General features: G+C 58.3%; 1 long non-coding RNA gene across 1 annotated transcript; it reads left to right on the top strand.

Moving 5' to 3' along the window:
- Positions 1 to 3,732: 3,732 nt before the first annotated feature.
- On the top strand, positions 3,733 to 10,372 carry LOC144739783 (uncharacterized). The gene is made up of 3 exons (XR_013589510.1): positions 3,733 to 3,764; positions 5,488 to 5,622; positions 7,711 to 10,372. It is a non-coding gene; the product is annotated as an uncharacterized LOC144739783 (long non-coding RNA).
- Positions 10,373 to 12,224: the final 1,852 nt, after the last annotated feature.

A 12,224-nucleotide genomic window follows, 5' to 3' on the forward strand; every position in this document is an offset into this window, starting at 1 on the left:
CCCACCCACTCACTCACCCACCCACCCACTCACCCACTCACTCACTCACCCACCCACTCACCCACCCACCCACTCACTCACTCACTCACTCACCCACCCACTCACTCACTCACCCACCCACTCACCCACCCACCCACCCACCCACTCACCCACCCACTCACTCACCCACCCACCCACCTCACCCACCCACTCACTCACCCACCCACTCACTCACCCACCCACCCCACTCACTCACACACCCACTCACTCACTCACCCACTCACCCACCCACTCACCCACCCACTCACCCACTCACCCACCCACTCACTCACCCACCCACTCACCCACTCACCCACCCACTCACTCACTCACCCACTCACTCAGCCACTCACTCACCCACCCACCCACTCACCCACCCACTCACCCACCCACCCACCCACTCACTCACTCACCCACCCACTCACCCCACTCACTCACTCACCCACCCACCCACTCACCCACTCACTCAGCCACTCACTCACCCACTCACTCACCCACTCACTCAGCCACTCACTCACTCACCCACTCACTCACCCACTCACCCACCCACTCACCCACCCACTCACCCACCCACTCACTCACTCCCTCACCCACCCACCCACCCACCCACCCACTCACCCACCCACCCACTCACCCACCCACCCACTCACCCACCCACTCACTCACCCACTCACCCACCCACCCACTCACCCACTCACCCACCCACCCACTCATCCACTCACCCACCCACTCACCCACCCACTCACTCACTCACCCACCCACCCACTCACCCACTCACTCAGCCACTCACTCACCCACTCACTCACCCACTCACGCAGCCACTCACTCACTCACCCACTCACTCACCCACTCACCCACCCACTCACCCACCCACTCACCCACCCACTCACTCACTCCCTCACCCACCCACCCACCCACCCACCCACTCACCCACCCACCCACCCACTCACCCACCCACCCACTCACCCACCCACTCACTCACCCACTCACCCACCCACCCACTCACCCACCCACTCACTCACCCACTCACCCACCCACCCACTCACTCACCCACTCACTCACCCACTCACTCACCCACTCACTCACCCACTCACTCACCCACCCACTCACCCACTCACTCACCCACCCACCCACTCACCCACTCACCCACTCACCCACTCACCCACCCACTCACTCACCCCACTCACCCACCCACCCACTCACCCACCCACCCACTCACCCACTCACTCACCCACCCACCCACTCACCCACCCACTCACCCACCCACCCCACCCACTCACCCACTCACTCACCCACCCACCCACCCACCCACCCACTCACCCACCCACCCACCCACCCACTCACCCACCCACCCACCCACCCACTCACCCACCCACCCACTCACCACCCACTCACCCACCCACTCACCCACTCACTCACTCACCACTCACCCACCACTCACTCACCCACCCACTCACTCACCCCACCCACTCACCACTCACCCACCCACTCACCCACTCACCCACCCACCCACTCACCCACCCACTCACCCACCCACCCACTCACCCACTCACCCACCCACGCACTCACCCACCCACCCACCCACTCACCCACCCAGTCACCCACCCACTCACCACTCACTCACCCACTCACTCACCCACTCACTCACCCACCCACTCACCCACTCACTCACCCACCCACCCACTCACCCACTCACCCACTCACCCAGTCACCCACCCACTCACTCACCCACTCACCCACCCACCCACTCACCCACCCACCCACTCACCCACTCACTCACCCACCCACCCACTCACCCACCCACTCACCCCACCCACCCACTCACCCACTCACTCACCCACTCACCCCACCCACTCACCCACCCACCCACCCACTCACTCACCCACTCACCCACCCACCCACTCACCCACCCACCCACTCACCCACTCACTCACCCACCCACCCACTCACCCCACCCACTCACCCACCCACCCACCCACCCACTCACTCACCCACCCACCCACCCACCCACCCACCCACCCACCCACTCACCCACTCACCCACTCACTCACCCACTCACCCACTCACCCACTCACTCACCCACCCACCCACCCACCCACCCACCCACTCACCCACTCACCCACTCACTCACCCACTCACCCACTCACCCACTCACTCACCCACTCACCCACTCACCCACTCACTCACCCACCCACCCACCCACCACTCACTGTGTGTGTGACTGTCACCAGGTGCACGTCGCTACGCAATATCCGTGACAACGAGGAGAAGGACTCTGCCTTCCGCGGCATCTGCACCATGATCGGAGTGAACCCCAGTGGTGTGGTGCAGGTGGGTGGGTGGGTGGGTGAGTGGGTGGGTGGGTGGGTGAGTGGGTGAGTGAGTGGTGAGTGGGTGAGTGAGTGGGTGGGTGGGTGACTGAGTGAGTGGGTGAGTGAGTGGTGAGTGGGTGACTGAGTGAGTGGGTGAGTGGGTGGGTGAGTGAGTGGGTGGGTGGTTGAGTGAGTGAGTGAGTGGGTGGGTGGGTGAATGAGTGAGTGGGTGAGTGAGTGGGTGGGTGGGTGAATGAGTGAGTGGGTGAGTGAGTGGGTGGGTGAGTGGGTGGGTGAGTGGGTGGGTGAGTGGGTGAGTGGGTGGGTGAGTGGGTGGGTGGGTGGGTGAGTGAGTGGTGAGTGGGTGAGTGAGTGGTGAGTGGGTGAGTGAGTGGTGAGTGGGTGAGTGAGTGGGTGGGTGGGTGAGTGAGTGGGTGGGTGAGTGAGTGGGTGAGTGAGTGGTGAGTGGGTGACTGAGTGAGTGAGTGAGTGGGTGAGTGAGTGGTGAGTGGGTGACTGAGTGAGTGGTGAGTGGAGTGAGTGGTGAGTGGGTGACTGGGTGGGTGGGTGGGTGAGTGGGTGGGTGGGTGAGTGAGTGGTGAGTGGGTGACTGAGTGAGTGGGTGGGTGAGTGAGTGGGTGGGTGAGTGAGTGGGTGGGTGAGTGGGTGGGTGACTGAGTGAGTGGGTGGGTGACTGAGTGGGTGGGTGACTGAGTGAGTGGGTGGGTGAGTGAGTGGGTGGGTGAGTGAGTGAGTGAGTGGGTGGGTGAGTGGGTGGGTGAGTGAGTGAGTGGGTGGGTGGGTGAGTGAGTGGTGAGTGGGTGACTGGGTGGGTGGGTGAGTGGGTGGGTGGGGTGGGTGAGTGGGTGGGTGGGTGAGTGGGTGGGTGGGTGGGTGAGTGGGTGGGTGAGTGAGTGAGTGGGTGGGTGGGTGAGTGAGTGGTGAGTGGGTGACTGAGTGAGTGGGTGAGTGAGTGGTGAGTGGGTGACTGGGTGGGTGGGTGAGTGGGTGGGTGGGTGGGTGAGTGGGTGGGTGGGTGACTGGGTGGGTGGGTGAGTGGGTGGGTGAGTGAGTGAGTGGGTGGGTGGGTGACTGAGTGGGTGGGTGACTGAGTGAGTGGGTGGGTGATTGAGTGGGTGGGTGAGTGGGTGGGTGACTGAGTGAGTGGGTGGGTGACTGAGTGAGTGAGTGAGTGACTGAGTGAGTGAGTGGGTGAGTGAGTGGGTGAGTGAGTGGTGAGTGGGTGGGTGGGGTGGGTGAGTGGGTGGGTGAGTGAGTGGTGAGTGGGTGGGTGGGGTGGGTGAGTGGGTGAGTGAGTGGGTGGGTGAGTGGGTGACTGAGTGGCTTCTCTCTCCCAGGACTTCATCTTCTTCTGTGATGCGGTGGCATCCTGGATCAATCCCAAGGACGACTTGAGGGGAGATGTTTTACAAGGTGAGCGACTCACCCACCCACTCACCTACTCACCCACCCACTCACCCACTCACCCACTCACCACTCACCCACTCACCCACTCACCACTCAGTCACCCACTCACTCACCCACTCACCCACTCACTCACCCACTCACCTACTCACTCACTCACCTACTCACTCACTCGCCCACTCGCTCACTCACCTACTCACTCACTCACCCACTCGCTCACTCACTCACCCACTCGCTCACCCACTCACTCACTCACCTACTCACCCATTCACTCACCCACTGGATACTGGATTTCTCTCTCTCCCCCCGTGTCTCTCTCCCCGTGTCTCTCTCCCTGTCTCTCTCTCCCCGTGTCTCACCGTGTCTCTCTCCCCGTGTCTCTCACCGTGTCTCTCTCCCCGTGTCTCTCTTCCCGTCTCTCTCTCCCCGTGTCTCACCGTGTCTCTCTCCCCGTGTCTCACCGTGTCTCTCCCCGCGTCTCTCTCCCCGTGTCTCACCGTGTCTCTCTCCCCGTGTCTCTCACCGTGTCTCTCTCCCCGTGTCTCTCTCCCCGTCTCTCTCTCCCCGTGTCTCACCGTGTCTCTCTCTCCCCGTGTCTCTCTCCCCGTCTCTCTCTCCCCGTGTCTCACCGTGTCTCTCTCTCACCGTGTCTCTCCCCGTGTCTCTCTCACCGTGTCTCTCTCCCCGTCTCTCTCTCCCCGTGTCTCACCGTGTCTCTCTCTCACCGTGTCTCTCTCCCCGTGTCTCTCTCACCGTGTCTCTCTCCCCGTCTCTCTCTCCCCGTGTCTCACCGTGTCTCTCTCTCCCCGTGTCTCTCTCCCCGTCTCTCTCTCCCCGTGTCTCTCTCCCCGTGTCTCACCGTGTCTCTCTCTCCCCGTGTCTCTCTCCCCGTGTCTCTCTCCCCGTCTCTCTCTCCCCGTGTCTCACCGTGTCTCTCTCTCCCCGTGTCTCTCTCCCCGTCTCTCTCTCCCCGTGTCTCACCGGGTCTCTCTCCCCGTGTCTCTCTCCCCGTGTCTCTCTCTCCGTGTCTCTCTCCCCGTGTCTCACCGTGTCTCTCTCCGTGTCTCTCTCCCCGTGTCTCTCTCCCCGTGTCTCACCGTGTCTCTCTCTCACCGGGTCTCTCTCCCCGTGTCTCTCTCCCCGTCTCTCTCTCACCGTGTCTCACCGTGTCTCTCCCCGTGTCTCTCTCCCCGCGTCTCTCTCCCCGTGTCTCACCGTGTCTCTCTCTCACCGGGTCTCTCTCCCCGTGTCTCTCTCCCCGTCTCTCTCTCCCCGTGTCTCACCGTGTCTCTCTCTCCCCGTGTCTCTCTCCCCGTCTCTCTCTCCCCGTGTCTCACCGGGTCTCTCTCCCCGTGTCTCTCTCCCCCGTCTCTCTCTCCCCGTGTCTCACCGTGTCTCTCTCTCCCCGTGTCTCACCGTGTCTCTCTCTCCCCGTGTCTCTCTCCCCGTCTCTCTCTCCCCGTGTCTCACCGGGTCTCTCTCCCCGTGTCTCTCTCCCCGTCTCTCTCTCCCCGTGTCTCACCGTGTCTCTCTCTCCCCGTGTCTCACCGTGTCTCTCTCTCCCCGTGTCTCTCTCCCCGTCTCTCTCTCCCCGTGTCTCACCATGTCTCTCTCTCTCCCCGTGTCTCTCTCCCCGCGTCTCTCTCCCCGTGTCTCACCGTGTCTCTCTCCGTGTCTCTCTCCCCGTGTCTCTCTCCCCGTGTCTCTCTCCCCGTGTCTCACCGTGTCTCAGATCCTGCATGGCTTCAAGAACCAGGTCGGGGAGGAGAATTGGAGGCGATTTTCGGATCAATTCCCACCGCCGCTGAAGGATCGCCTTTCACTCTACTACGGAATGTGACCCTGCCTGCCACTCGCCTCGTTCGTGGTGAGCGTTTGGACTCGCTCGCTCACTCACTCACTCACTCAGTCACCCACTCGCTCACTCGCTCACTCACTCACTCGCTCGCTCACTCGCTCACTCACTCACTCGCTCGCTCGCTCGCTCGCTCACTCACTCGCTCGCTCACTCGCTCACTCACTCACTCAGTCACCCACTCGCTCACTCGCTCACTCACTCGCTCACTCGCTCACTCAGTCACCCACTCGCTCACTCGCTCACTCACTCTCTCACTCAGTCACCCACTCGCTCACTCGCTCACTCGCTCGCTCACTCACTCAGTCACCCACTCGCTCACTCGCTCACTCACTCACTCACTCGCTCACTCGCTCACTCACTCACTCACTCGCTCGCTCACTCGCTCACTCACTCACTCGCTCGCTCACTCAACCACTCACTCACTCACTCAGTCACCCACTCGCTCACTCGCTCACTCACTCACTCGCTCGCTCACTCACTCAGTCACCCACTCGCTCACTCGCTCACTCACTCACTCGCTCGCTCACTCAACCACTCACTCACTCACTCACTCAGTCACCCACTCGCTCACTCGCTCACTCACTCACTCGCTCGCTCACTCAACCACTCACTCACTCACTCAGTCACCCACTCGCTCACTCGCTCACTCACTCTCTCACTCAGTCACCCACTCGCTCACTCACTCGCTCACTCAGTCACCCACTCGCTCACTCACTCTCTCACTCAGTCACCCACTCGCTCACTCACTCGCTCGCTCGCCCACTCACTCACTCAACCACTCACTCACTCACTCAACCACTCACTCAACTACTCACTCACTCGCTCACTCGCTCGCTCACTCACTCACTCAACCACTCACTCAACCACTCAGTCACCCACTCACTCGCTCACTCACTCGCTCGCTCACTCGCTCACTCACTCACCCACTCGCTCACTCACTCAGTCACCCACTCACTCGCTCACTCACTCACCCGCTCACCCACTCGCTCACTCACCCAGTGTCTCACTCACCTAGTGTCTCACTCACTCACTCACCCACTCGCTCACTCGCTCACTCACTCACTCGCTCAGTCACCCACTCACCCACTCACCCACTCACCCACCCACTCACCCACTCATCCACCCACTCACCCACTCACCCACCCACTCACTCACTCACCCACTCACCCACTCACCCACCCACTCACCCACTCACCCCACCCACTCACCCCACCCACTCACCCACCCACCCACTGACTCACCCACTCACTCACCCACTCACCCACTCACCCACCCACTCACCCACTCACCCACCCACTCACCCACCCACTCACTCACTCACCCACTCACCCACTCACCCACCCACTCACCCACTCACCCACCCACTCACCCACCCACTCACCCACTCACCCACCCACTCACCCACTCACCCACCCACTCACTCACCCACTCACCCACCCACTCACCCACTCACTCACCCACTCACCCACCCACTCACCCACCCACTCACTCATCCACTCACCCACTCACCCACCCACCCACTCACCCACTCACCCACCCACTCACCCACTCACCCACCCACTCACTCACCCACCCACTCACTCACCCACTCACCCACTCACCCACTCACCCACCCACTCACCCACTCACCCCACCCACCCACCCACTCACTCACTCACTCACTCACCCACTCACCCACTCACCCACCCACTCACCCACTCACCCACCCACTCACTCACCCACCCACCCACTCACCCACTCACTCACTCACCCACCCACCCACCCACCCACCCACTCACCCACTCACCCACTCACTCACCCACCCACTCACCCACTCACCCACCCACTCACCCACCCACTCACTCACCCACCCACCCACCCACCCACTCACTCACCCACCCACTCACTCACTCACCCACTCACTCACTCACTCACTCACTCACCCACTCACTCACCCACCCACCCACCCACTCACCCACCCACCCACTCACCCACCCACCCACTCACCCACCCACCCACCCACCCACCCACTCACTCACTCACCCACTCACTCACCCACCCACCCACTCACCCACTCACTCACCCACCCACTCACTCACCCCAATTTCTCTTTTGCAGATGCTGGCATGATCAGCGGTCCCAAAGTACTGAAGCAGAATCTGAAGCTAGCGGGAGGGGGGGGGGTGGAGTTGGGGGTAGAGGAGGAGGTGGAGGTGGTGGACTTTGGTGAGGCGTGGTGAGGTCATGGACCCATCGCCTCCTGGTGCTTAGGATTGGTGAGGAGGGTGAGGAGGGTGAGGAAGGGGGGGTGGAGGCTGGTGAGCAGAGTGGTGAGGCGATGTAGAGTCGTGTTGGGATAGGTGAGCGGAGTTTGAGGTGATCGCCCGCTCGCTCGCCCACCCGCTCACCCGCCCCGCTCGCTCACCCACCCGCTCACCCGCCCGCTCACCCGCCCGCTCACCCGCCCGCTCACCCGCCCGCTCACCCGCCCGCTCACCACCTCACGAAGGGGGTCAGATGTCTTTCCCGGGTTTGGGGGATCTAGCCGGGGGTAGCTGGGAGAGGGTATCTGTGTAGCTGGGTTACACACGTCAGCTGGCCGCCAGGTAGCTGAGAGGGCTACGAGTTGGCCAGGTAGCTGGGAGGGTAGCTGAGAGGGGGGCTACGTGTTGGCCAGGTAGCTGGGAGGGTAGCTGAGAGGGGGCTACGTGTTGGCCAGGTAGCTGGGAGGGTAGCTGAGAGGGGGCTACGACTTGGCCAGGTAGCTGGGAGGGTAGCTGAGAGGGGGGCTACGTGTTGGGCAAACAGCTGGGTACGTGGGTGGGTAGCTGAGAGGGTATCTGGGTAGCTGAGTGGCTATACTGGGTAGCTGGGTAGCTATAATATAGCTGGGGGTAGCTGAGTGGGGTAGCTGGGACATCAGCTCGCTGGGGGTAGCTGAGAGGGGCTACGTGTTGGGCAAACAGCTGGGTACGTGGGTAGTTGGGAGGGAGGTTATCTCAGCTGTGCGTAGCTGAGTGGGCTATGAATTAGCTGTGTAGCTGAGTGGGCTATGAATTAGTTGGGTAGCTGAGTGGGCTATGAATTAGCTGGGTAGCTGAGTGGGCTATGAATTAGCTGTGTAGCTGAGTGGGCTATGAATTAGCTGAGTAGCTGAGTGGGCTATGAATTAGCTGTGTAGCTGAGTGGGCTATGAATTAGTTGGGTAGCTGAGTGGGCTATGAATTAGCTGGGTAGCTGAGTGGGCTATGAATTAGCTGTGTAGCTGAGTGGGCTATGAATTAGCTGTGTAGCTGAGTGGGCTATGAATTAGCTGTGTAGCTGAGTGGGCTATGAATTAGCTGTGTAGCTGAGTGGGCTATGGATTAGCTGTGTAGCTGAGTGGGCTATGAATTAGCTGTGTAGCTGAGTGGGCTATGAATTAGTTGGGTGGCTGAGTGGGCTATGGATTAGTTGGGTAGCTGAGTGGGCTATGAATTAGCTGTGTAGCTGAGTGGGCTATGAATTAGCTGTGTAGCTGAGTGGGCTATGAATTAGTTGGGTAGCTGAGTGGGCTATGAATTAGCTGTGTAGCTGAGTGGGCTATGAATTAGCTGTGTAGCTGAGTGGGCTATGAATTAGCTGTGTAGCTGAGTGGGCTATGGATTAGCTGTGTAGCTGAGTGGGCTATGAATTAGTTGGGAAGCTGAGTGGGCTATGAATTAGCTGAGTGGGCTATGAATTAGTTGGGTAGCTGAGTGGGCTATGAATTAGTTGGGTAGCTGAGTGGGCTATGAATTAGTTGGGTAGCTGAGTGGGCTATGAATTAGTTGGGTAGCTGAGTGGGCTATGAATTAGTTGTGTAGCTGAGTGGGCTATGAATTAGTTGTGTAGCTGAGTGGGCTATGAATTAGTTGGGTAGCTGAGTGGGCTATGAATTAGCTGAGTAGCTGAGTGGGCTATGACTTAGTTGGGTGGCTGAGTGGGCTATGAATTAGTTGGGTAGCTGAGTGGGCTATGAATTAGCTGAGTAGCTGAGTGGGCTATGAATTAGTTGGGTAGCTGAGTGGGCTATGGATTAGCTGTGTAGCTGAGTGGGCTATGAATTAGCTGAGTAGCTGAGTGGGCTATGAATTAGTTGGGTAGCTGAGTGGGCTATGAATTAGCTGTGTAGCTGAGTGGGCTATGAATTAGTTGGGTAGCTGAGTGGGCTATGAATTAGCTGTGTAGCTGAGTGGGCTATGGATTATCTAAGTTACGTTTTAGTTAAGAGCTAGTCACATGACTAGTCAGGTGACTCGCACGCTCGCAAACCCTCTGTATCTGTGTGTGTGTGTCTGTGTGTGTCTCTGTGTGTGTCTCTCTATCTGTGTCTGTCTGTGTGTCTCTGTGTGTGTGTCTGTCTCTCTGTATGTGTCTGTGTGTGTGTGTGTCTCTGTGTGTGTGTGTGTCTCTCTCTCTGTGTGTGTGTGTGTCTGTGTGTGTCTCTCTGTGTGTGTCTGTGTGTGTGTGTGTCTCTGTGTGTGTCTCTGTGTGTGTCTGTGTGTGTGTCTGTGTGTGTCTCTGTGTCTCTGTGTGTGTCTCTCTCTCTCTCTCTGTGTGTCTGTGTGTGTCTCTCTCTCTGTGTCTCTCTCTCTGTCTCTCTGTGTGTCTGTGTGTCTGTGTGTGTCTGTGTGTGTCTCTCTCTCTCTCTCTGTGTGTCTGTGTGTGTCTCTCTCTGTCTGTGTGTGTGTCTGTGTCTATGTGATAGTATTGGTCTGTCCGTGTAAAAGTTAAGTTGAAGTAAACTTTTTTTGCTAAGCCGAGTTTCATGTTAATGCTGATTAGTTAATTTCTGAACGTACAATGACGATGCTAAGATCTGACCCCCCCCCCCCCCCAGTCTCTACTACACCCTGAGTTAAGCTCTCGTGCTGATGATGATGATGATGATGAGCTCTCGTGCTGATGATGATGATGATAAGAGCTCGTTACTGGGTAGATTGTGATGTTTAGAGCTGGTTACGATGATGTTTAGAGCTGGTTACGATGATGTTTAGAGCTGTACGATTCACGAAGAGCCCCCCTCAGTTCGTTTTAAAGTTTTAAGTTGAGAGAGAGACTGGAAGGTTCACTGTGACACTGTCTATGTACTGTGTGTCTGTAGTGTACTGTGTGTAGTGTACTGTGTGTGTGTGTGTACTGTGTAGTGTACACTGTGTGGGTGTACACTGTGTGTACTGTGTGTGTGTACTGTGTGTGTGTGTGTACACTGTGTGTGTGTACATTGTGTGTGTGTGTGTACACTGTGTGTGTGTACTGTGTGTGTGTACATTGTGTGTGTGTACATTGTGTGTGTGTGTGTGTACATTGTGTGTGTGTACACTGTGTGTGTGAGTCTCTGAGTGTTTTAATATTGGAGACAGATGTTGCCATAGCGAGGACAACCACTCAATCATCATCACAACCATCATCACCTCCACCACCATCACCACCTCCACCATCACCACCTCCACCATCACCACCTCCACCATCACCACCTCCACCATCACCACCTCCACCATCACCACCTCCACCATCACCACCTCCACCATCACCACCACCATCACCACCTCCACCATCACCACCACCATCACCACCTCCACCATCACCACCATCACCACCATCATCACCATCACCACCTCCACCATCATCACCATCACCTCCATCACCACCATCACCACCATCATCACCATCACCATCACCACCTCCACCACCTCCACCTCCACCATCACCACCTCCACCATCACCACCTCCACCATCACCACCTCCACCACCATCACCACCATCATCACCATCACCACCTCCACCATCATCACCATCACCTCCATCACCACCATCACCACCATCATCACCATCACCATCACCACCTCCACCATCACCACCTCCACCATCACCACCTCCACCATCACCACCTCCACCATCACCACCTCCACCATCACCACCTCCACCATCACCACCACCATCACCACCACCATCACCACCTCCACCATCACCACCTCCACCACCATCACCACCTCCACCACCATCACCACCATCATCACCATCACCACCTCCACCATCATCACCATCACCTCCATCACCACCATCACCACCATCATCACCATCACCACCTCCACCATCACCACCTCCACCATCACCACCACCATCACCACCATCACCACCACCACCATCACCTCCATCACCACCACCATCACCACCATCATCACCATCACCACCATCACCACCATCACCACCATCACCACCATCACCACCATCACACCATCACCACCATCACCACCATCACCACCACCATCACCACCATCACCACCACCATCACCACCACCATCACCACCACCACCTATTGTGTTGTACCACTGTGTGTGTGTCTGTGTGTGTTTGTACCACTGCGTGTGTGTCTGTGTGTGTTGTACCACTGTGTGTGTGTCTGTGTGTGTTTGTACCACTGCGTGTGTGTGTCTGTGTGTGTTTGTACCACTGCGTGTGTGTCTGTGTGTGTTTGTACCACTGCGTGTGTGTCTGTGTGTGTGTCTGTGTGTGTGTTTGTACCACTGCGTGTGTGTGTGTGTGTGTTTGTACAACTTGTGTGTGTGTCTGTGTGTGTGTCTGTGTGTATTTGACGTTTTTACAACTTG

Source organism: Lampetra planeri, unplaced genomic scaffold (genome assembly GCF_965212315.1).
Source record: "Lampetra planeri unplaced genomic scaffold, kcLamPlan1.2.h2 scaffold_1704, whole genome shotgun sequence".
NCBI classification, from domain to species: domain Eukaryota; kingdom Metazoa; phylum Chordata; class Hyperoartia; order Petromyzontiformes; family Petromyzontidae; genus Lampetra; species Lampetra planeri.